General features: G+C 43.7%; 1 long non-coding RNA gene across 3 annotated transcripts in view; it reads right to left on the bottom strand.

Annotated features, from left to right (window-relative positions):
* The window catches only part of LOC120638978, a 202,201-nt gene that overhangs the window by 22,102 nt on the left and 158,880 nt on the right, over window positions 1-21,219 (bottom strand). The window contains exon 1 of one of the 3 annotated variants that reach the window (XR_005661045.1): window positions 20,727-20,832. The exons of the other annotated variants lie outside the window; for them this stretch is intronic. This is a non-coding gene — a long non-coding RNA (uncharacterized LOC120638978). Of the gene's footprint in view, window positions 1-20,726; window positions 20,833-21,219 lie in introns of those variants that run through there. 3 annotated transcript variants of the gene reach the window in all.

Here is a 21,219-nt window from a genome sequence, read left to right as displayed (position 1 = left end):
TCTTCAATTGCTCACTTTCCACTGGTCCCTTCCCCTCTGCCTCCACAATGCCCAAACCACTCTTAAATTAGAAAGTCACCCCTATACTAAAAGAAGCCTTTCATGGAGTCCACTTTTCTTGCAGCTATTGCCCCATCTCCTTGCTCCCATCCCTGTCTGAGCTCCTCCAACTATATGCAACGGCTGCCTTTTGACTTCCCCTTCTCTGAATCCCCTTTTCTAGGCCTTCTACCATCTGGTTTCTGTGCCATGACTTCCAATTCTGTGCCATGACTTCCAATTCTGGTTCTTTCCAGCAACCCATGTGGCTTCTATTCTCCTGTAATATGATATTCTCAGAGGGGAAAATTAGTGGATCTAAGCTTCCTTCTCCTATTGATTTCTCAGATTTCAGGCCATCACTGCTCCTATTCAGTGGGCATTCAATTTGTCCCACCAGGTACAGCAATTCAGTAGAATTTTCTCTAAAATACCAGGGATAAGCACAGGGAAGCTCATTTAATAGTCCAACTCTTTTGTGAACGCAAGAGGAGCATGACTTAGTGGATAGAGCATGGGTCTGGGAGTCAGAGGACCTGGGTTCTAATCCCAGCTCCACCACTTGTCTGCTAAGTGACCTTGGGTGAATCACTTCACTTCTTTTTGCCTCAGTTACCTCATCTGTAAAATGGGGATTAAGACTGTGAGCCCCATGTGGGACATGGACTGTGACCCATCTGATTAGCTTGTATTTAATTTGGTGCCTTGTACAAGCGCTTAGAATAGTGCTCTGCACATAGTAAGTGCTCAGTAAATACTACTGAATGAATAGGAAGCACTTAAAAAATAGCATAAAAATGGAAGATATTCTAAAGGGAATCTGATTATTTAGTTGTTATTTCAATCTTTAAATTTTAGGATGCTGCTTTCAAGAGAGGATTATGCTAGCATAGCAAATAAAACATGTTAGAAAAGTGACTCTGTAACTAGAAGGAAATGTTTATAAAATAATCTTTTAAGTATTTAAATTAATAGTAATAATATCAAATTAAATATAAAAGTTTCAATATATCCATGGCTATTACATATATATATATATGCATATTCAAAGTTATGCTATTCTGCGTACAGGTGGCACCCAGTAAATGCTATTAATGCTGATGATAATGAGATGGAGTTGAAAATATCTATGTATGATCATATCCTATTCCATATTGGATGCTTACACAGATGGGCATTTTTTCTGTATGAATGTGATTGCCCTTTGCACCAATCACTGTTTTCAACTCCGCCACTTGATTTCTTGATCTGCCCCATACCCCTGTTTAATCAATCAATCAAACAGTGTCTTTTATTGAGCACTTATTCTGTGCCAAGCACTGTACTGAGTGCTTAGGAGAGAAGTTTAATAGAGTTGGCAGACTCTGTCCCTCCTAACAAGGAGCTTACATTCTGGTTTTACTCTGAGGATCCGTATCAGAATGGCCTATCGATGATTTTCACCCAATATTGCACTACTTTGTCACACGATTGAGCCTGAACACCAGTGTGTGTTTAATGTATTTGTCCCCTCTTTCTTGCTTGGAAAAAAGTGTTGCCTAGTGGAAAGAGCAGAGGCTTGGGAGCCAGAGGGCCTGGGTTCTACTTCTGGCTCCACCATATGCCTGCTCTGTGACCTTGGACAAGTCACTTCACTTCTCTGTGCCTCAGTTATCTCATCTACAAAATGGGGATTAAGACTGTGACTCCTATGTGAGACATGGACTGTGTCCAACCTGATGATCTTGTATCTACCCTAGTGTGTGGCACATAGTAAGCACTTAACAAATACCATTTAAAAAAATACAAATTGGCAGCACCTCTCCTCCACACCCCTAAGAAGACTCCATCCCGTTCTGCCTGCCACCACTCCAGAGGAAAAGTAAAGAGCCCTCGCAGCATGAGGCCCCCACGAAAGTTTGGAAAGACTGGAGGCTGCTGTGGTGGTTGCTGTGACTGCACATGTGGCTTGGACTCTCAGCACCAGGACCCTGAAGTTCTGTTCCTCTAGCCACAGCACCCTACTGGTTTTATTTGCTGCATTTGCTTGGTGTTGTTTCATTACTTTGTCACTCCTGCTTTGCCTGTCTCCACTTCTTTCTCCCTACTTAAGAGATGGAAATCAATTCCCATCTGTATATTCTCTCCAAGAGCTTAGTATTGTGTTGTGAACATGGTAAGTGCTTAAGAAAGACTCTTACTGACATTCAGTGGTATTTATTGAGTCCTTACTGTGTGCAGAGCACTGTACTAGGTGCTTGGGAGAGTACATTATAATAGAGTTGGTAGACACATTCCCAGCCCACAGTGAGCTTACAGTCTACAGTGTACACTACTTGATGTCTTGCTCAGCAAAGCTGTGTTGCGATAAGCCTCACTTGAACCCTGGAGAGCTGACTCGCTGTGAATGAGCCTGACCTGTCATTTGATTTTGCAGATGAGTAATACTCGTCCATCTGAGTAGGGTTTTTTAATGGTATTTGTTAAGCCCTTACTAACAATAATAATTAATGATTATAGTATTTAAGTGCTTACTATGTGCCAAGCACTGTTCTAAGCGCTGGGGTGGATACAAGGCAATCAGGTTGCCCCATCTGGAGCTCACAGTCTTAATCCCCATTTTACAGATGAGTGAATTGAGGCATAGAGAAGTTAAGAGACTTGCCCAAGGTCAGACAGCAGACAAGTGGCAGAGCCGAGATTAGAACCCACATCCTCTGACTCCCAAGCCCGTGCTCTTTCCACTAAACCACGCTGCTTCTCCAGCAAGTTCCATGTGCTGGGGTAGATACAAATTAGGTCAGAGACAGTCCCTGTCCCAAATTGTACATTCCAAGTGCTTAGTACAGTGTTCTGCACATAGTAAGCGCTCAATAAATACTACTGAATGAATTAATATGGAGCTGATTGTCTAAATAAGAGGGAGAACAGCTATTCAATCCCCATTTTACAGTGGAGGAACCTGAGGCACAGAGAAGTGAAGCTACTTGCCTAAGGTCAAACAGCAAGCAAGTGGCAGAGCCAGGATTAGAACCCAGGTCCTCTGACGTCCAGGCCCGTGCTTTTTTTAGCTAGCCACACTGCTTCCTATGATGTTCAGCGTGCCCATGATTGGTGTGATCCTTGAGTTAAGTTCTTATTTTTGTTAATGGATGAATTTGATCTCCAGAGTACTCTTGTAAAATTTCACTACCAGCCGCCCTGACGTATATTCTGCTTTGAGAAGGACTGAAGAAGAACAAGTTTTATGTGAATATCAGGCAAACCCTGCATAGAGGGAAGGTTTTCTTTGGCAATACAGAGTGAGCTGCCGTCACTGAATTTTCCTGCCTAGCTGCAACACTCTTCACTGATGCAAGGCTAGAGGAAAAAATGGAGGAAACAAAATCAAGAAGTCTTGTGTGTACTTTGGAAGGGAGATGAGGGGGAATAAGGCATCAGAGTTCACATAAAACCAAGTCTATAAAGCAAATGCATTCTTCTCAATTTCTCAAGCCACATTCTACGAGCCACATTAAACAAATGGCAAGCTAGGATCGCACATGGGGACCTGAACCACACCGCGTTTATCAGTATCAAAGTAATGCTTAGCATATCACATGCTATGAAACTGAATGACCCACTGGTAAGAGCGCAGTACAGCACAGCTGGAAATCAGGAAACCTGGATTCTAATCCCGGCTCTGCCATATATCTGCTCTGCGACTGTATTAAAGTCAACTAACTTCTTTGAACCTTGGCTTCCTCATTTCCAAAATGGGGATTATAGACTGGGATCCCCATGTGAATCAGGGCGTGTGACTGATATTACTGTATTTATCACAGTGCCAGGACATGGTTTAGGCAGAAACAAATATTATTACTGTTATTATATCATTATTATTATCATCCTCAATGTGTGAAATATGAGTATAATAATAGTAATGTATGAGTATACAATAATAGAGGAAGGAGCACGGCTCTGTGGAAAGAGCCCGGGCTTGGGAGTCAGGGGTCATGGGTTTGAATCCCGGATCTGCCACTTGTCAGCTGTGTGACTGTGGGCGAGTCACTTAACTTCTCAGTGCCTCACAGAGTGAAATCTGTGAGAAGAATGGAAAACATGAGAGGCAGCATGACCTTGTGGGAAGATCATGGGTCTGGGAATCAGAGGACCAGAGTTCTAATCTCAGCTCTGCCACTTGTCTACTGTGTGTTCTTGGGCAAGTCACTTAATTTCTCTTTGCCTCATTTACCTCTTTCGTAAAATGGAGATTAAGACTGTGAGCCCTATGTGGAGTGTAACCTAACTGATTATCTTAGTACATCGCTTAGTATAGCACTTAGTACAGGGCTCGACACATATTAACCACTTAACAAATACCATAAAAAATCTAATTATTTAAATAGCTGCTTTATGGACACCCTGAGAAACAAGGACAGAAGAAAGGTTTTAAAATGACAGTGAGGCAAAACGTCAGATAAAGCGCCTTAGTTGTGAATGGCAGGAACCAGCAGCAGCAGCACCAGCAGACTAGACCTGTGGGGTGTACATTCTTAGAAATAGGTGACTCTCTTAGACCAAGATTTCAATCCATCAATCACATTTATTGAGCGATTACTGTGTGCAGAACACTCTACTTAAGCTCTTGGGAGAGTACGATACAACAGAGATGGTACACATGCTCTCCATCCACAAGAAGCATGGCTCAGTGGAAAGAGCATGGGCTTGGGAATCAGGTTGTGGGTTCTAATCCCAGAGCTGCCACTTGTTAGCTGTGTGACTTTGGACAAGTTACTTAACTTCTCTGTGTTTCAGTTTCCTCATCTGTAAAATGGGGATTAAGACTGTGAGTTCCATGTCAGACAACCTGATTACCTTGTATCGCCCCCCCGCCCCCCAGAGCTTAGAACAGTGCTTGGCACACAGTAAGTGCTTAACAAATACCATCAATATTATTATTATTATTATAGTCTACTGTTTTAATCTTCAGAAAGACTGAAACACCAAGAGACAGATGTAATATTGACACCAGGCACTGTGGATGGCAAATGATTCTGCTCAGCAAGGGCTGTTGAAGGGAGTGTTGGTCATTCAATAATCTTATCAGATACAACTCTGTTGTATTTGTACTCTCCTAAGCACTTAGAACAGTGCTCTACACACAGTAAGTGCTCACTAAATCCTATCGTTGATGATGCTACACATGCAAGCACTGGTCAAATCTCATCTTTAGTAAGAATGTCTCTGAAACCCGAAGGACAGAAAGAGAAAGAGGAAGGAAGACAAAGGAGAGAAGAAGAGAGACAGAGAGAGAGTTGGCAAATGAGCAAACAAATGCCAGTAAAAACTAACTACAAATTTTCCCTAAAAAAGGGTCTGAAAAGAATTATTATTGCCACTAAAATAATTCAAGGGAATGGGAAATAATGGTGATTTGATCTGGCAAAATGTTGTGACTGTACATTTTATGTCTAACATTAGGTGAAAGGTTGCTGTTATAAACTCCAAGGTTTAGCACAGTGCTTGACACATAGTGAGCACTTAATATATGTCCTTACTATTGTTATCACGGGTATTATTATTTTTATCATTCTAATGAAGGTGATCACCAGAAAGGGCAGTCTTCTTGGAGATTGGAGATAATGGACTTTTAATACAGGAAGAGAGGTTACCATTATGTTGTGTTGCTTTTTTAATAAGTAAGCCAGGGACTGTAGAATCTATACCAAAAAAATACAGGTTTATTGACTTACAAATCAATTCTGCGGAGCTCCATTGACTTACAAATCAATTCTGCGGAGCTCCGTCCTCTTACCTCTCACTTCAGCACTTACTGTCTGCACTTACTGAGTGATTATTTAGGGCAGACCACTGTACCGAGCACTTGGAAGAGTATGATACAACAGAATTGGTAGATACATTCCCTGCCAACAAGACCTTAAAGTCTAGAGAGGGAGAAAGACATTCAAATAAATTATAGGTAAGTACAAAAGTGTTGGAACTATTACTTCTATTACTCTTACTTTTGCTACTAAAATCAATCAACTGTATTTACTGACCACTGTACTAAGTGCTTGGGAGAATACAATGAGCTATTACTATTAGCATTATTAATACTGCTTTTACTACTATTACAGCACTTAGAACAGTGCTTGGCACATAGTAGGTGCTTAACAAATATCATCATCATTATTATTATTACTACAAGACTGATCCAAATGCTCTTCACTTAGGGAAATATATTTCCAAAGCATGCTCCCAGGTGACCTGATAGCAGTGGATCTTAATTCAGGATGGCCCCATTCAATAAATGAAGAGTTTAAGACATTTTACACCCTATCATTTTTCTCAACCTATATCTGGAGCTTAAAATATTCCCTAGACACCCACCCGAAGATCACCCGAAAATGACCTGTTACCAAGCCTCAAGATGATACTAATTCTGTTCAGTATTATAATCTCATATCCCCATAATTACGCTGATTTATTTCAATAGTGTAATCCCATAACTCCTTTGTTACATTAATCGTCCTCCATATTATTAGTGAAAATATACTGTGTACCAGGATTTACCCACTGCCCACTGGGTTAAATAGTAGGAATAAAGAAAGATACTCACATTTATAGTTCCTGTCAGAAGAAGCAAAATATTTTCTAAAATCATCTATCTAAATGTCTCCAGGTTAACAACTCTGAACAGTAATAATTATGCATTCATAAAGTGCTTACTATGTTCCAAACCCTATAATAAATGCTGGGGTAAATACAGTACAATCAGATCAGACACAGTCTTGTTCCACAAGGGGCCTGCGCCCTAAAAGGGAGGGAGAACAGAAATTAAATCCTCATTTTAAAGAAAAGGAAACTGAGGACCAGAGAAGTTAAGTGACTTGTCCAAGGTCACACTAACAGGTCTATGGCAGAACTGGGATTGAAACCCGAGTCTCCTAACTGCCGGTCTTGCGTCCTTCCATTAAGCCATGATGCTTCAACAAGGGAAGAGAAGGCTTGGGTATTAGGAGGGATTGGATTACCTGTTTCCTCTTCTCCAGGCCAAATGAAGTAAATAATAACAATGATGATATTGGTTAAGTGCTTACTATGTGCCGAGCACTGTTCTAAGTGGTGTGGTAGATACAAGGTCATCAGGTTGTCCCATGTGGGACTCACAGTCTTAATCCCCATTTTAGAGGTGAGGGAACTGAGGCACAGAGAAGTGACTTGCCCAAAGTCACACAGCTGGGAAGTGGTGGAGCTGGGATTAGGACCTGTGACCTCTGACTCCCAAACCCGTGCTCTTGCCACTCAGCCATGCAAGTGGCAAGATCATGGGACTATAAATGGCAGAGAGGACAGTAACCCTGGGTTGGAAGGTGAGGAAACTGAAAGAGGACTGGAATTACCATGTGATGATCAGAATGAAAGATCAGATGGAAGAGGGAAACTAATCCCGAAAGGAAAATAATAATAATTGTGATATTTAAGCACTTACTATATGTCAGGCACTGTACTAAACACTGGATACAAGCAAATTGGGTTAGACACAGTCCCTGTCCCACATGAGACTCACAGTCTCAATCCCCATCTTCCAGATAAAAGAACTGAGGCACAGAGAAGTGAAGTGATTTACCCAAGGTCACAAAGCAGACAAGTGGCGAAGCCAGGATTAGAACCCTTGACCTTCTGGCTCCCAGGACCATGCTCTATCAACAATAACTCCATGCTGCTTCTCAAAAGATAATGGCCCAAACTGGGAACGAACCCGCAACTTTGGCGATAAAACACGAAGCTCAAATCAACTGAGCTAACCAAGCGTCACAACAGAGATAGCCAAAATCACGACACGGGCTGAGGTCACGGTGTCGTGAAGCCGCCGGGAGGCAGCATGACCACCTGTCAAACGATGACAAAATGGCACTGTTCGCTCTTTCAGTGGAAGCAGTTTCAAGCCACACCTGGAGCCTTCTCCTTGAGGGGAATATGAGCCCCTGACTTTGGCTGATTCTTAGGATTCTTGGAGAGAGATTTGGGGAACAGAAATAGACTTTCTGTCTTTATTGTATTTTGTGGTTTCACTTTCACAGTTACACATCCTTTCAGTTCTCTGAGCTGTGGACAGTGCCTGACTGGAAAACTGCTTTGATGTCTGTCTGGGGTGTCACGGGCCTTGCCCTCTTGCTTCTATTTTCAGTTCTTCTGAAGTCAGAGCCGGGCAGTCTGCTGACTAACATCTTGCCTTTAGACAAATCCACCTCCTTCACTGACTTGCCATTATTGTACTTCATTCGAGAACTGCTGGGCATAGATGATTATATCCTAAAGGCCCACACCCAAGAAGACATCTAAATGATTGTCTCACTGAATTAGGTGTGGCAGACCGATTTTAAACCTAAGAAAATCAAGGTGTTGTGTCAGCTGGCACCAGGAAGCACAACCAAAATTTCATATTGGCAACAGAGAGCTAAACACTGTCACTGAATTTTGTTCCTAGGCAGAGCACTAACCACTGACTCAGTGATAGATAAGGGAATTAGAAAACCGAATGAAGAAGGCCGCTATATCAGGGCATCACAGGGATTGGAGAGGGGTCTCTGCCTGCCACATCCCTCTCTTGACAGGGAGCAGGAGACAAGCCCATCCAGGCTTGTCAATCGGGGGCGGGCTAGAAGGGAGAATTCTGACCTTGGCTGCTTCATTTCCTGCTGGCTCCCACTGGCTCCAGAGGCTTGGCTGACTTACTTATGGCTGCCCCACCCAATTCAATTAGTGCTGAGGAGAAGTGAATGATTTCAATAAGAATTTGATCCCCAGTGCCCATCCCCAGCTGCCCCTTCTTGTTCCCCTCTTGGCATTAAGGAGTCTTCAAGGAAAAGGATCAGTGAGAAGTAGCATGGCCTAGCAGATAGAAAATGGGCCTGGGAGTCAGAAAGTCATGGGTTCTAATCCCGGCTCTGCCACTTGTCTGCTCTGTGACCTTAGGCAAGTCACTTCACTTTGCCTCAGTTACCTCATCTGTTAAATGGAGATTAAGATTGGGAGCCCCATGTTTGACATGGACTCTGTCCAACTTGATTAGCTTGTAACTACCCCAGTGCTTAGAAGAGAGCTTGACACACTATAAGCACTTAACAGTGGAGAAGCAGCATGGCCTAGTGAATAGAACTCGGGCCTGGGAGTCAGAAGGTCCTAGGTTCTAATTCTGGCTCTGCCATTTGTCTGCCGTGTGACTTCCCCACCGAGAGGAACTGGGCATCGGGAAGCAGCGTTGCCTAGTGTAAAGAGTATGGAGCTAAGAATCCATGGATCTGAGTTCTAATTTCAGCTCTGCCACTTGTCTGCTGAAGTGTCTTGGGCAAGTCACTTCACTTCCCTGTGCCTCAGTTCCCTCATCTGTAAAATGGGGATTAAGACTGTTAGCCCCATGTGGAACAGGGACTATTCTTGTATCTACCCCAGCTCTTAGTACAGTGTGTGGCACATAGAAAGGGCTTAAAAAGTACAATAAAGTATTAATAAACAAGCAAACTATATTTTGTTCCCCTAAAGCTAAGGCCAAAAGGCAGGTAAACTTTTTTTCAGCTTGGCACTGGGAGTATAAGCAAATAAGCAGTCCATGCGTCATAGAACAGCAGAGTTGAAAGCTATTTGAGACTGAAACTTTGGGTGAATGTAAAGAAAACAGGTATCTTTATTCTTTGACAAATCCTTCATGACGGAATGATTGCCAAAGGGGAAAAAATGGAGCCAAATAGTTCAGTGGGTGTGCCAACAAGATTATTCTACACAGTATAGAAATGGCATATAAGGATAAAAGTCATTTATTAAGGAAAATCTGTTCTGCACTCACAGTGGAATATTTCAGAGTGCTACAGAGAAAAATGAGTTTCTCATTAAAAAATTCACTTCTCACCCCCCACAAAATTTTGCTCAATTTAGACTTTTGTTGCCTTACTTTTTATTCTGAAAATGATTAATGTTTAGAACCAGAAGTACAAGATGAGGAGGGAAAGATGATGAGGTAGAAAGGGTCATACCTAAAAAACTGGTTTCCTCTTAGTAATGGAAGTAGAAGGTGTTATAGACTCCCGGGAACAACGTTAGGGGAGAACATTTTAAAAATTGTTTCAGATAATGATAATTGAGGTATTTGTTAAATGCTTACTATGTGTCAAGCTAATTAGGTCGGATCCAATCCCTGTCCTGTGTCAGGGATCACAGTCTGAAGTAGGAGAGAGAAAAGGTATTGAATCCCCATTTTACAGTTAAGGAAACTGAGGCATAGGAAAGTTAAGTGTCTTGCCCAAGGTCACACGACAAGCAATTAGAAGAGCAATTGGCAGAGCTGGGATTAGAACCCAGATCCTCTGATTTCCAGGCCCATAAATTTCCCACTAGGCCCCATTGCTTCTCACTTAACTTCTCGGTGCCTCAGTTTTCTCAACTGTAAAGTGGGAATTAAATAACTTTTCCCCTTCCTATTCAGACTGTGAGCCCCATGTGGAACAGGATTGGGTCCAACCTGATTAACTTGTATCTACCCCAGAGTTTAGAACAGTGCTTGACCACTTAAATATAACAATAATAATAATAATAAAGGAAGAGGTTGAGGACAATGAGGAGCAAGAGAGACAAGACAAGGGAAAGGAAGAAGAGGAGAGAGAGAAGGAGGAGGGAGAGCAGAAGGAAGACCTGGTGAGGAGCAGCAGGCTTTGTCCAAACTCCCAGCCTCTCACCCCTCCCCAGGCCCAGACATTCCTGCAACCCCCCAGCCCTGGTGTTGCCCCTGAGGAGGCTGCCTGCATGTGGAATTGGTCATGCAGCCAGCCAGCTTCCTCCACAGGCTCACAGCCCCGGCCCAGGGAGCGCCTTTCCTCCGCCTCTTTGGAGTTGTGACTCTTCAGTGCATGAGCCTTGGCCACCTCCGCCACGGACCCGTCAGCCTGAGTCATTCAGATCGGCTGTTGACACCATTCGCATTCACCAATTGCACAACTAGGTGCTTTTCAGGCTGACGTCTGCTCCTTCTAAACAAGAGCCTCTTCCAAGCACCCTCTCCCCACACCCAATCTCTGGGAAGGGGGCATTAATATCCTATGCACATATCACAGGAGTTTACTTCACGGGGAAAGACAAGGCCAACATGGCACCCATTTCCATAGAGTTAATGATGCTGTCCTCACTGCCCCCTCCCACAGGATACCACCTGGTTTTGCTCTGCCAGGTATCAGCCTGAGACCATGAGCCTCTGAGGCTGGGATGGTTTAAAACTTCCAAGATGGTGAAGGTCAACCTACCCAGGTCCTGATGTCTCCAAGGGCCAAGTTTGAGACAGACTTCCTGCCATTCCCTTACGTGTGCCACTCCCCCCTTCCTCCCACCCTTACATCCTCCAGCATACAGTGCTTGGTAAAATTTCTCTGAAGTGGAGAGACATGGGATAAGACAGTTTTAGACTCCATTCTACACTATGCCCCTGGCATTTTACAATAGCCCCACTAGGATCTTTATTTTCTGAGGTACTCTTTGTAATCGCTGCAGAGTGGGCTCTTTAACTCAGGACCTGGTTGTTCTGTTCCTCGGGATGACGAGAGCTTCAGTGAGAAAACACAGGGATGGAGGCAGTGAGAAAAAACGGGGATGGAATCGATGAGAAAACACTGGAACAGAAGCAGTGAGAAAACAGGGGGACGGAGGTGATGAGAAAACACGCAGAAGGAATCAGTGAGAAAACACGGGGATGAAAGGGATGATTCTTCGAAACTCTTGGCCACAGAGGCCATAACAACCGTTGGTCTGGGCTCGATGACGTTACCATGAGGAAACTGTGAAATGGACCGGTGTCAGTCGATGTCAGTGAGCATTTAGACAGGTAGACAAATATCAAATGTCATCCACAAATAGGACGATTAGGACCTAATTAATCTGTACCTACACCTACACTAAGAACGGTGTTTGACCCATAATAAGGCTTTAACAAGCATCTTAAAAAAAAGTGGCAAGAACGGTTTTTCCATTGGGATGTTTGTTCCGTTGGAAAGTGTCTGGGGAGACTCCATTAATGAGCGGGCCATGCTGGAGCTCAGGGAGGGTGTGGAAATTTGTTGGTGGTGGGAGTCGGCAGGGCTGGGCACAGTCAGGGCAATCCGTGGGCCTGCGTTTTGGGCCTCTTCCTAGAGCCAGGTACGGGCTGGGCTGCAGAGTGTGGGAGCCCACCGGTTCACCCTTCTTTCAGGCCCCTTCCATCTGGGTCAGCGAGGCTCTGGCCAAGTGTGGAATGGTAGTCCCTCCACCCTGTGGCACAGAGGTTGTTCTCACGGGGCCAAAAGTCAGAAGATGCCTTCCTAAGCCGAGGACTCATTTAGGGGGTCGAGATTTCAGCCAGGAGGGGCAGGCCCCCTCTAGACTTTAGTAAATTCATTGCGGGCAGAGAATATGTCTGTTATATTGTTAGAGTGTACTCTCTCAAATGTTTAGTACAGTGCTCTGCACACAATATGCTCTCAATAAATATAATTGACTAAGTATACCCTGTACATTAATGATTCTACCATTCAGAAAGATGGAGGAGAGAGGATGAAGGGCAGAGAGGGCAGAGGGTGTCTTTTCAAGTGCTTTCCTCCGGGCCCTTTCTTTGCTCCCTTCTCTTCCCTTCCTCTAGACTGAAAGCTCATTTCTAGATGGTAAACTCACCTCTAGACTGTAGGTTCATCTCTAGACTATAAGCTCATTATGGGCAGGGAACTGCTGTATTGTACTCTCCCAACCACTTAGTACAATGTTCTGCACATTTTAAGCACTCAGTCAATGCCACTGATTGATATCACTCTGCCCGAATAGCCTGTAAACTGGGGCCTCTCCAACTTTTAACTCTGAACTGCAGATGAAATTCTTTAAACTTTCTGAAGGCAGAGACCTTGTCTCTCACATTTATGTTACTCTCCTAAATGTAAAGTATATTGCTCAGCACACAACAGGTACACAGAAGATTAAAAAGCTTGGTGAAGCAGATAGAGCATGGGCCTGGGAGTCAGAGAATCATGGGTTCTAATCCCAGGTCTGCCACTTGTCTGCTTTGTGGCCCTGGGCAAGTCACTTCATTGCTCTATGACTCAGTTCCGTCATCTGTAAAATAGGGATTGAGACTATGAGCCCTACGTGGGACAGGGAATGTATCCAACCCAATTTGCTTATATCCACTCCAGTGCTTAGTTCAGTGCCTGGCACATAATAAAAGCTTAGAAAATACTACAGTTATTATTATTGACCGCTTACTGTGTGCAGAGCATTGTACTAAGCATTTGGAAGAGTACAATAAAACAGAGTTGCTGAATTGCGACCTACAGTTAGCTTAATCTTACTCCCCATCAATATCCTTTTTATTAACATGGAATGTGACCATTATATTGTGCTACACTCTCCTAAGCACTTAGTACAGTGCTCTGCAGACAGTAAGCACTCCATAAATATGATTGATTAATAGAGTTGTATCTTGCAGGTTACGTATTATGGCAGAGGACAGGACGTTCTGGAGAAAGTAGATCCATGGAGTCACTACGAACCGGAAATGACTCGATGGCACTTAATAATAACTTGTGAGTGGTGTTGAAATGGATTACATCGGATAGGAGACAGAACAGAGGTACTAGTCTTCCAAAATCCAATAGTAAATTTGTAAATAAGCCTATTTCTGAGCCCATGCTGTGGTTGGATTCCATATCCACTCTGAGGGGAATTGAGGACAAGGGTAGTGTCCTAAAGCAGGCTGAATTTGGGAATAATTCCACACCCTGGTGGAGAGAAGTGAGAAGGTTTACTTATGCTTTTGGCAGAAACTCCTGACCACTGGTTTTAAGGCACTAAATCAGTTCTCTTGCCTCCAGTTAGCCTCTCTCCTCTCCTACTATAGCCCAGCGGGCTCACTTCAAACCACTCAAGCCAAACTACCCACTGTGCCATTCTCTTCTCTTTTACCTCTTTCTTTTTTATGGTATTTAAGTGTTTACTATCTTTACCCCCCTCCCTGCCCCACAGTACTTGTGTATATCTGTACATATTTACAAACAAAATTCTATGTATTTTTATTATTGATGTGTCTATATCTATAATTCTATTTATTTATAATGATTCTACTGATGCCTAACTTGTTTCGATCTCTGCCTTCCCCCTTCTAGACTGTGAGCCCCTTGTGGGCAAGGATTGTCTCTATTTGTTGGTGAATTGTACTTCCCAAGCACTTAGTACAGTGTTCTGTATATAATAAGTGCTCAATAAATACAATTGATTGACTAATTGCCAGGCACTGTACTAAGGGCTGGGGTGGATACAAGCTAATCAGGTTGGACTCAGTCCCTGTCCCACATAGGGATCACAGTCTCAATCCCTATTACACAACAAACCTATGGTCTCAAGGGGGAACTTATCTTGCTTCTACTCATTGGAAAGGCAGCAAGCATATAACATCTTTACCTTTTTCCACCTTTATTTCAAGTAGCTGCAGGGGCTCTTCAGCTCCATTCCCTCCTCCTTCCCAGGAAGGAGTGTATTATGGGGCCAGATTAAGGATGCAGGGGCTAGAGGAAGCAGGAGCAGGGGAGGGAGACAGGGGCGGGGGGGAATTCAAGGAGCGGTATCTCTCTCCCTTCGACCTCACTGCTCTGGTGGCCTCAGAGCCTAACACTTGCTCTCCTACTTGGCTCCAGTCCACCCTTGGCTTGGAGGTCATCAGGTAGTGGATGGAAAGCATCATCAGAAGCAGCATGGCCTAGAGGAAAGAGCACTGGCTTGAGAGGCAGGGGACCTGGGTTGTAATCCTGGCTCTGCCACTTGTCTGCTAAATGACCTTGGCCAAGCCCCTCAGTTTCCTCATCTGTAAAGTGGGGATTCAATCCCTGTTCTTCCTCCTACTTTAAAGCATTGAATTAGCTTGCCCAATTCAACTTTACTTCACTAATCTACTACAGCTCAGCCCATGCACTCTGCTCCTCTAGCACCCGCTTACTCACTGTGCCCCAATCTCGTCTATCTCACCACCAACTCTTTTTTCACATCTTCCATTTAGCCTGGAACTCCCTCTCCCTCTGTATACACCTGACCACCACTCTCGCCACCTTCAAAACATTACTAAGGTCACATCTCCTCCAAGAGGTCTTTCCTGATTAAGCCCTCTTTTCCCCAACTCACTCTCCCTTCTAAGCCATCTACACATTTTAATCTGTGACCTTTGGACACTTGATATTTGGCCCACTCCCAACTCCACATCACTTATGTACATATCTTTAAATAATATATGATAAATTACCTATTAATTCATATTAATGTCAGTCTCCCCCTCTACGCTTATTATGGGGAGGGAACATGTCTGCTATTCTGTACTCTAGCACTTAGTACAGGGACTGTGTCCAGTCCGAACATCTTTTATTTACCCCAGTACCTGTTAAGGTGCTTATGGGCACTAATTCCAGCTCTGGCATTTGACTGCTTTGTGATCTTGGGCAACTCATTTCACTTTTTTGGGCCTCAGTTACCTGGTCTGTAAAACAGGGATTCAGACTGTGAGCCCCACATGGGACAGGGGGCCATGTCCAACTCAATTTGGTTGCATCTACCCCAGTGCTTAGTACAGTGACTGGCACATAGTAAGCACTTAACAAATAGCACTATTATTATGGATAGGGATTTCGAGGAGGGGCTGAGCCAGCCCTCAGGAAATTTGCACCATGACCCATGGAAACCCTGAGAAATGTTTGATTCTATTTGATTCTATTTCTATTCTATCTTGATTCTATTTATTGCTATTGTTCTTGTCTGTCCGTCTCTCCCGATTAGACTGTAAGCCCCTCAAAGGGCAGGACTGTCTCTATCTGTTACCGATTTGTACATTCCAAGTGCTTAGTACAGTGCTCTGCACATAGTAAGCGCTCAATAAATACTATTGAATGAAATGCATGATTGGAGTCACTGCTTCATTCCACCAGGCTTCCTTCTGGATATTATCAGGCCCTGAGAATGCTTACTTATCACGGCTGATCCTCGCTAAACTAACACTCATCAGCCCAGATAGGGACAGGGACAAGAATTGGGAACCATGTCTGCCTTACCCAAACCCAGACAGGCTTAGGGGAAGGCCAAACGTGGTGATCCTGAACATAAGGCAGTGCCAATGCATACAAAACAACAAACCTACCAAACCCAATAAAATTTACTGCGCATAGTGCACAAAAGGTTGTCGCTCATCAGAGTAACAGAGTTGATAGACATGTTCCCTGTCCACAAGGAGCTTACATGCATTGTTCTTATCCAACACACCCACACACAGATAATTCTCTCTGTCATTGTTTTAATCCAATTTCAATAGCAGATGTGGGCATACCTATACATATATATATATATAATCTATAACTACATCAATATAGAGAAGCCGCGAGGCTTAATGGAAAGAACACAGGCTTGGGAGTCAGAGGATATGCGTTCTAATCCCGGCTCTGCCACTTGTCAGCTGTGTGACCTTGGGCCAGCCATTTAACCTCTCTGTGCCTCAGTCACCTCACCTCATTAAGAGTCTGAGCCCCATGTGGGACAACGTGATTACTTTGTATCTACCCCAGCGCTTAGAACAGTGCTTGGCATATAGTAAGCACTTAAAAAATACCATAATAATTATCTGAAGATACATAAATATATAGATATGGATATGCACATATATAATACATATATACATGTGGCTCAGTGGAAAGAGCACAGGCTTTGGAGTCAGAGGTCATGGGTTCGAATCCCGGCTCAGCCACTTGTCAGCTGTGTGACTGTGGGCAAGTCATTTAACTTCTCTGCGCCTCAGTTACCTCATCTGTAAAATGGGGATTAAGACTGTGAGCCCCACGTGGGCCAACCTGATTCCCCTGTGTCTACCCCAGCGCTTAGAACAGTGCTCGGCACATAGTAAGCGCTTAACAAATACCAACATTATTATTATTACATACACGCATATGTAATATTATAATATACATATATATATGCACACACCCATCTGTGGATACATTTATGTAAAATAATATAATTACATATGAAAATATTCTCAGTGGTCACCCACACAGACCAGTGGTTTTTTTTTTGTTTTTTGGTTTTTTTTAGAGGGAAGCTTTATGATTAAACTAAGTGATCTAGCGGAAGTCAACAACAGTGTGGGAATGAGAGTTCTGATCGATGCTCAGCTCCACTTCTCTCCATCACATTCCTGTAGGTTCAATAAGCTTCTCTTGGACGGTGTATGAACTCTTCCAGGCCGTGAAGAACAGAAAGCAGAAGCAAACTACCGTTCCTCACTCACCTCCTGCAGTCAGTGCTCAAAATAGAGATATGATGGCCTCATTCACACATTCAGGTCATATTTCCACAGGAAGCCTCAGCCGAGGGACTTCAGAAAACCATGCCTGAATCTGCCTGTGGCTACAACAGGATATCACTGGAGACTTGAGGTTGTTCTAATGTACCCCCCAGATGTTTCCTTTCACTGGGGGTTCTTTTCCCCTCTGCTCTCATTGACTGTAACATTTTGCCTGAGGATCCATGTCCAAAGCCCTAGGGTTTCCCCAGGGAGTCCTGGATCTAACAACACCCTGGTGACTTGGGCAGTTCCAGAGGCCCAGTGAACCCCTCACCTGCTTTATAGTTCATTCATTCAAATGAATGTTCACTCAATCATATTTATTGAATGTTTAGTGTATGCAGGTCACTGTACTAAGTGCCTGGGAGAGTACAATATAACAATAAACAAACATGTTTCCTGCCCACAACAACTTAGTCTTAATGGATGGCTCAAGAGGGTGATGAGACAAACAGTTGAGAGTTTAACTGGAGGGTTTGCCATGAGAGAGCTACAGGAATGCCACTGCAGTCAGTCACTTGTATTTATTGTGCACTTACTGTGTTCAGAATACTGTATCAAGTGCTTGGGAGAGTACAGTATAGCAATACAAGAGAAACATTCCCTGCCCACATTAAACTTACAGTTTAGTGGGGCAGACAGACATTAATATAAATCAATAAATGACACATATATACACAAGTGCTGTGGGGCTGGGAGGGGGGTTGACTAAAGGGGGCGAGTAAGGGCAACACAGAATTGTACTTTTCAAACACTTAGTATAGTGTTCTGAGTGGGGCAGCAAGCTCCCTCTCTGTCCTTTCTCACTCTGTGGAAGGAGGAAGACACCAAGGGAACAGCCTCTAAACATCCTGGGTCCCCAACCATCTGGTGGCAACAGATGATAAACGAGCTAAAATCTTATGATGAATTCCCATTTTTATTATAAGCAGCGTGGCTTGGTAGAAAGAACCCGGGCTTGGGAGGCAGAGGTTGTGGGTTCTAATCCCAGATCCGCCACTTGTCAGCTGTGTGACTTAGGGCAAGTCACTTAATTTCTCTGTGCCTCAGTTACCTCATCTGTAAAATGGGGATGAAGACTGTGAGCCCCATGTGGGACAACCTGATCACCTTGCATACCCCCCCAGCACTTAGAACAGTACTTGGCACATAGTAAGCGCTTAACAAATGCCATCATTATTATAAGCTGGTAACACTGAAGCTATATTTCATATTCAAAATGGTGTCATGTTCAGAGCCTAAATAAGCTTGTAGTTTTTCCCTTGAGTAGACACTATGTGGGAGGGGAGGGTGCATAGGTACATTTTGGGGCCACAAGGGGACCCTTTAGGGGTGCATAGTTGCCTGTAATGTGGTGATATTTTTTAAGTGCTTACCATGTGCCACGCACTGTACTAAGTCCTGGGATAGATACAACATAATCAGTTTGTACACAGTCCCTAGCTCACATGGGCTCACAGTTTAAGAAGGAAGGAGAACAGGTATTAAATCCTCTATTTTACAGATGAAGAAACTGAGGCAGAGAGAAGTTCAGTGGCTTAGTTTTAATCAGTGGTATTTATTGAGCATGTACTGCATGCAGAGCACTGTACTAAGCACTTAGGGGAGTACAATATAACAGACTCATTAGGCTCATTCCCTTCCCACAAGGAGCTTACAGTCTAGAGTGGGAGACAGATGTTAATATAAATGGATAAATCACAGATATGTAAATAAATTCTGTGGGGCTGAGGGTCAGGAAAATAAAGGGTACAAAGCAAGTACAGGGTGATGCAGAAGGGACTGGGAGAAAGAAAATGAGGGCTTAGTCAGGGAAGTCCTCTTGGAGGAGATGTGATTTTAATGAGGCTTTTGATTTTTTATTTATTTTTATTTTAATAATAATAACTATCTTCCGCTCTAAACTGTAAGCTCCTTGTGGACAGGGAACACATCTACCAACTCTGTTGTATCAATCTTTCCCAAGCGCTGAGTATAGTGTCCTGCACACAGGTAGCACTCAAGAAGTACCACTGATTGACTGCCTAAGGTCGCTCAGCAGGCAAGTGGCAGAGTTAGGATTAGAACCCAGATCCCCTGACTCGAAGTCTGTTTGACCCACATAAAGTTGGCCTTTTCTCTCTACCACCCTCTGGACTCCAATAGCTCTCTACCCTACTACCTTCCCCCATTTTTTTATGGTATTTGTTAAGTGTTTTCTATGGGGCAGACACTGAACTAAGCACTGGAATTAGATCCAAACTGATAACGTTGGACACAGTCCATGACGCCCGTGGGGCTCACAGTCTTTATCCTCATTCTACAGATGAGGTAACTGAGACACAGAGAAGTTAAGTGATTTGCCCAAAGTCACACAGCAAACAAATGACAGAGCCGGAATTAGAATTCAGGTTCTCTGACTCCCAGGCCTGTGCTCTTTCCACTAGACCACGCTGCTTCCCGGTACCCCTGTTCCACCTTTCTTTCTTCATTCCACCTCCCATTCTCTTCCCTACTCAATCAATTCCATCAATATTATTGATTGAACACCTACTAAGCATTAGGCACTGTCTTAAAAACTTGGGGACAGCATAACAAAAGGAAAAAGATACCTTCCCTACCCTCAAAGAGTTTTCAAATTCATGGGAGAATCAGATAAAAATGATTTCCAGTTAAAGTCGAAGGAAAGGCAGGCATAAAGAAGAAGTACGTGGTATAGACACATCATGAAGAAACGGCTGAACAAATAATTGAATTTACAGTTCAGTATGTAAATCAAATATACGTGCATGTGTATAAATTAATGTAAATACTTCCATAAGTTCTGAAGGTAGTATTAAAGAACACAAGTGCTAATGGGGGGTGATGGTCTGCATCATTTACTGAGGTAATTAGTCTAGTTTGTCCTTGACTCCTGCTTCCCAGAACCTCACACAGATTTCTCCACTCTTCACCTAGTTTCCTGGCCGTCTCTCTTCTTCTAACCCCAAGACCCTCCTGCACATTGCTCCAATCCTCTCCTCATCTGCCTACTCCTTCCTTCCCTGCTCCCTTCCCAGCTTCTTCTCTAGGTCCTTCCTATCCATCTCCTTTCATTTTCTCTCAACCCCAGTTTTTCCTATTTTCCTAGGATTCCCCATCTTCCCTGCTGCAAAGATCCAGAAAACACTTTCCAGAACAGCAAGAAACAGCAAAACAGCACTGTACATTTTGAATATTCTGGACAACTAAATAATGGTTTGGCTTCCAGAGATCTTTGAGAGAAAGTGATGGAATCTTTCTCCAGGCACGCTAACCAAACCTTTTTAAATGCACTCAGGTACCCGGAAGGAATGTGGGAAAGACCACCACCTTGTTTGTCACTTACAAAGAAAGTACCGAGGGGCACTCCAGCTGAAGGAGGTGGATGAGTTTGGTGACCTCAGCTCCCCCCATTACAGTGGGCCAGCTAGCTTCTCCAGGTTCCTCAGCAGCACCAAAGCCAGGAACTGGGCTGGGCTCCGCCCCACTCCCTGAATGAAGAAGATCATCAGCTGCTACTGTGCAACTTGCCCTTGACTTTGCCACAGTTGAGCGTGCTGTTTTAATACTGGGGGTTTGCTGTTCCAATCAGTTCTCTGCCCTTTGAACACAATAATTTCCTCAACTTTGTCCCACAGTATTTATGTACATATCCATAATTTCTTTTCATGTCTGTCTCACCCTCTAAGATGAAAGATTCTTGGGTGTAGGAAATAGGTCTAACACCTCTGTTGTATTCTCCTAAGCACTTTACACAGTGCTCTGAGCACAAAAAGTGCTCAATAAGTAGTCAGGGAAGCGTGGCTTAGAGGATAAAGCCCGGGCCTGGGAACCAAAGG

This window comes from Ornithorhynchus anatinus, chromosome 18, assembly GCF_004115215.2.
Source record: "Ornithorhynchus anatinus isolate Pmale09 chromosome 18, mOrnAna1.pri.v4, whole genome shotgun sequence".
NCBI lineage: Eukaryota > Metazoa > Chordata > Mammalia > Monotremata > Ornithorhynchidae > Ornithorhynchus > Ornithorhynchus anatinus.
The sequence above is the reverse complement of the archived record's forward strand: the minus strand, read 5'-3'. Positions and strand labels throughout refer to the sequence as shown.